The sequence below is a fragment of the Rhinolophus sinicus genome, linkage group LG03 (genome assembly GCF_036562045.2).
Source record: "Rhinolophus sinicus isolate RSC01 linkage group LG03, ASM3656204v1, whole genome shotgun sequence".
Lineage (NCBI taxonomy): Eukaryota > Metazoa > Chordata > Mammalia > Chiroptera > Rhinolophidae > Rhinolophus > Rhinolophus sinicus.
Genome location: NC_133753.1, coordinates 32,884,418 through 32,889,818, shown reverse-complemented (window position 1 = coordinate 32,889,818; position 5,401 = coordinate 32,884,418). Strand labels below are relative to the sequence as shown.

The following is a 5,401-nucleotide window of genomic DNA, read 5'->3' as shown; positions in this document are numbered from 1 at the left end:
TTGAGGTCAAGTAAACCCTGCAGCTAGGATGAACCAGAGAACCAGAAGCAGTGACAGAGCTACGAGGCTTGAAAAATAAATTGTATATAAATAGGTGTATAAACTCTAAATGAAACCTAAAACTTAAAATGGATGATTATTAAGTGACTTACCTGATTTTATATGTATATATGTATACATATATATATACATATATATGTATATATTCCATGTATGTAATATTTGTATACTCCTCAAGTAACTCCTCAGATAACATTGTTTCATTCAATGTCATTTTGTTATAATATTGATGAGGTGCTGTAGAAACTTAAGTCTTGTTAATATCAATCAGCTTATGGTAAAATTGGTTTCATTATATGTCATTTTGCTTAAAGTCACAGAACCTAGGGACTACGTTAAGTGAGGACTTACTATATGTGATATATGATGTACATAATGGAGAAAGAAAATACATACTCTCTATATATGTAAAGAAACTATGTGGACCCCATTTTCATGACCATTATATTTAGTAAAGTATAAATTAAAGTCAGTTCAGTGATTAACTGAAGTTCCTGAATTCAAAGAACTAGTTTTTCCCAAACTACTTACATTGGGGTAAAATAATTTTTCAGACATTACTTACATGAGTATGTTTTTTTCTCTTCAGTAGTTATAGAGATCCATTATCCCACATTAATGTGTGCTTTTCAATTTTCTTGAAAATTGTTATTTTTTGCCACAAACATGTAGATAAACAAGGAAATTGATTAAACTTTGCTTTGAGGTCCTACTACTTCTGGAATTTACGCAATGGGATTTCAAAGCTAATGAAGTCACAGATGTGTATGTATCCTGCTGCCACCCCCTACACTTTACTATATACAAACGTACATGTCTTTTGAAAATAATCCAAGAGGACTCTTATGCAGCTACCAGCTATTTATAGCCAGAAAGGAAATATTTGAAAAGGATACAGTAATGACAGCTTTCTTTTTGGATTATTAGATACCTTGCTTAATGATAACGATTTCTGTAAATACAGACCTTCAAGACTCAGCAAATAAAAACTGCCACTGCCAAGACATGATAAAGTTCACAAAAGAAATCAACTTTGGCAATATTGGCTTAGGCCCCATTGCTAATGATTCATTTTAATATTCTCTGTCTTGCTGAATTATTACACTTACTTTTATTTGCTCACTGTGTCCTAACCAGCAAGAAAGCTATTAACATGTTATTCATGCATGTTCCTTTCTTTAGATATTCTATTTTCTGTTCCTCTCCACTGGAGGTAATAGCTTTAAAATGCGTATTAGATAATTATGCTTTCGTCTGTGCATAATTTTAATCCATTTAATCTGGACCAGGAAAACCTATCCTCTAGCTGAGCTAGGATCACCGAGACATTTCTAGGTTTCTCAATCCTGAAGTTTGATGTACAGTAGAGAACTGGGCTGAGCTGATCTCCAGAGGGAGCTTGGGGATAAATCATATCATGACCAGTATTATCCATTATCCTCAGGCTAGCTGTTAGAACTAGAGAACTTTAGTTCTCACAGGGAGTTTTAGAAAGAAACATTTATAGTAAAAGTTCTGATCTCACGAAGATCACTTATATTGCCATTTGAAAGAGCTACGTATAGGTGAGGATTGGGAGGGCAGGGCAGTTGGCTGCTATCACCAACAAGTATTTGATTGACCTAAAATACTTTGTTTCGAGAAAGGGCATAGGAGATGCTATTATGAGCTACTGGGATTCCTATACAAGTGGAGTGGTACCAAGGCCGGTGGAGAGATCTGTCCCTGTGCAGCAATAAGGGGATAACGGGATGCTTTGACTCTGCAGAAGTGAAAAAGAATGATAAAACCAGCTAAGAGTGAATCTACATGTTATTAGCACCATTAGCCGGCAATTCTTAACCACATGACTGATAAACACTCCTCTCAAAAGAAAAAAATGTATTCGTCTAAGTTCTAAACAAATACTGCAGTTCTTATTAAGTTTTAATAACATACACAAATATATATTATGTAATGATATATTAATATTATATATGCAACTTGTTTTTATTTGTGTTTACAATTTAAAACAGAGAAAGTTATAATATTTTTCTCTGGTAAGTGCAAATTTTAGTTAACAAGGAAAATATTTTACTGAATTTGAATAATTCCTTTACATTTTGTTTTTCACTTTCATTGTTAGTTGTTATAAAACTAAAGAAAAATCTGAACATGAGTACGGAAAGTAGCAGAGAGAAGCAGGTACAAGGAAAAACAGTTGCAGTTAGAGCTGGGTCAAAGGACGGGGAGAGGGCAGGGGTAAGAGTAGAATAAAGTACCAGACATTTCAGAAGAGACTGGTTTCAGGGAGATGGAGGAAGACACCAAGGAAGGAGTGACTGTTTTCTCGAGGAGCCAAGCCCGCCACGCATGCAGAGGGAGCAGGACACGTGAGGACGCAGTGACGCTTCACGGCCTGAACAGGCTGCTTCCGGCTCCCCCAAGGCCATGTCTGTGGGTTTTAAAATTTATGTCGCTCTGGCATGTAGAGCTGCTGAGGGATTGGTCAATATTTCCTATGAGAGATGGACAGAAGAAATGGGCACTGACCAGGCTGTATCTGGACAAGGCCACTTTAATATAGGATGGAAATGTTGTTACAGGGATGGAAGTCCTAGGCAATTTTTTTGATGTGTTGCTGTCTAGTGAATTCCAGGTCAATATGTTAGATTGCCAACCAGTTCATGAGCAAGCTACTCAGGTCCAAACTACAGTTCTTGTTGTGACCAGTGGAACTGTGAAGTTTGATGGAAACAAACAACACTTCTTCCCTCAGAACTTCCTGCTGACTGCTCAGTCCATTCCTAACAATACTGTGGACAATTGCCAAGTGTTTGCTTCGTTTTTCAAGATTGGGCTAGCAAAAGGGGGCAAAAGTCCATTCTTCTTTGGTCCGTTAGTTCCAGCAACACAAATTTATGTGAATTAATTCATTTCATTGCAGAAGCACTATAAACCAGTATGTGCTGAAATGAAATTTCTTTAATGTTTTTTAATTCCTAGCAGCACCTTTTCTAGCAGCTGCCATTTTGCGTCACTGCCCTTAACAGCTTTAATGCTAGTTTTTACATTCCTTATATATACTTTTGCTAATGATATTCTTATAGTAGCATTACAAACCATGATCTTTGTACTAACATACTGTGAGCCCAGCCTATCACAAAAATGAAATCCTTTTATAATACTATCTATGGGATATCAGCACAATATAACTCTCTGGGCAAAAGTGGAGTTTTTTTTTTTTCTTGTTAGGTTAATTTTGTAGTAGAACACATGCCTATTTTCAGTAAACACTGGTAAAGCAGTTTTAGTACAAGGGTTTTTCAAATCAGTTCAATGACAACATCACTAATTTAGGTTTCATAACTATTCTGACACATTTGAATCACAGAAAGATGTTCGGCAATCTTTTTTTCATGTTAAGTAATGTTTTTTCATGTTGACATGTGTTCTTATGAAGTGAATTAATCTGCTAGAGAGGTATAAAATGTTCTTAGATGATACCTGGATACACTCAGTGAGTTAAAAGCAAACTTCTTAAAAAGATTTTTCTTGGAAGTTCCAAGTTTATAACTCTAGGTAATGAATGATAGTGGGTTTAATAGGAGAATGGAGAGTGAGAAATATAGAAATCCAAGGTTGGCCAAAAGTTAGGAGGGGTGGCCAAATGGTAAGTTCTTGGTACTTGTTTTCTTCCTCTTAAAAATGTATCCTATTTTTAGGATTTAAATCATTAAAGTAATAAGTATTATTACCAAATGGTCATGAGTGTCACTTTTGGTCTAAACATAATTTTTAAAGGTTTTTCCAGTTTACCTCAGACTTATCACCAATACATGTCTCAATTTATTCAAGAACTTACAGGGGTAAAATGTCAGAAATAACCTGACCCTCCAGTAGGGTCTGACAGGAAAGTTGGAAACAAAACCATGATTGTCTTTTTCGGACACCCTTAACTTCTAAGTCTTCTATGCGAACTGCAGGCTGAAAGTCTCCTGTTATTCACCCCCAAAGTATGTGATTTGTTTCCTGTGTTTTACACTGTCAACTGCATTATCTTTTTTTTAACTCATTAAAGCTAAAATTATTTAATTTTATGATTTGTTCTTCCATATGGCATTGTGAGCAAACAGATTTGTTTTAAAATATGTTCTTGTTGTGGCTAACTCTGTCTTTTTAACAAGAAAATAGAAAGCAGCAAATTTTCATAAGCCCATAAACTTCAAAAGAACAAATTTATTCATTTTATGTTTTAACATCTACAGAGAAAAACATAGCTTCGGTTTTTGGTTAAACTTTAAATGTTTTTCCATTCTTGAATTTATTATTTTAAGGTTTTTAAACTGGATGTTTCAGCTTTGCTTCTACATTGCAAGTCAGAATTAATGTTTCTTATCACTTCATTTGAAAACCAGTAATTCATTTACTCTTGCCCCAAACTACACATTATATTTCTGATATATTAACAACATAGAATTAAATAGGAGAAGGGGGTGGATCTGAAATGTAGACCACTCCTTCTTGTAGTACTAATCAAACTTCTACGTTGTACTTTACTCATAGTGAGCTTATTCTGTTCTTGGCTTGGCTTTTTAAAACCACAGCTTTAGCAGTAACAATCAGAGTGCTCAAACACTGCCTTTTCCCTTATGAAAAGCAGTTTCAAGTAGAAGCTGCATATAACAAGCAATAACTGAATTGAGCAGTTGTATACTATTCATGAATTGTATGTTTTAAGACTTGTATATGAATTGCTTTTTTCCAAACTCTGTATAACTTTTAAATGGCTGGAACTATTCTTATATAAACTAGACTGTATTTTTGACATGCACATATTTTTGTAACTTGAAAAAATAAAATGAAATTTACCTTGAATAAAATCTGTAAAGAATGATTATTTCTAATTATTTCATTATTATTGCCATAAATATTGTTGTCCTACAGAGAAAGGAGCTGTTAAAAAAAAAAAAAAAAGAAAAAGAAAGATCTGTTCCAGGGATCAAATACTCTAAGCACAACACTGACTAAAATAAGTTTTGAGCTATGGTTTACAAAGGGTGTCAAGAGTAATAAAATTGAACCAGCTTGGAAAGGGCCATCAGCTGCATAGATGGGATCAGTTCTGCATATGCCATGAGTAAGTTATCACTTTTAATAGTTAGCCTGTCCAAAATGATTTAAAAAAATTGATTCTTTTTTTGTATAGGAAGTTCTAAGATTCATTAAAATAAAAATCTTCATTCATTGCATTAAAAACAAAACTGTATCATCCATAGAAGCCCAGCCAGCTTTCTGGATTGAGGGCAATTTGTACAGCTGTTTTGTGAAGACCATCCAGTATTGTTCAAAGATACTCTGA

The 5,401-nt window shown here is 34.4% G+C and overlaps 1 pseudogene; it reads left to right on the top strand.

Moving 5' to 3' along the window:
* Positions 1-2,353: 2,353 nt before the first annotated feature.
* On the top strand, positions 2,354-2,997 carry LOC109448212 (NTF2-related export protein 2; annotated as a pseudogene).
* The last annotated feature ends 2,404 nt before the right edge of the window (positions 2,998-5,401 follow it).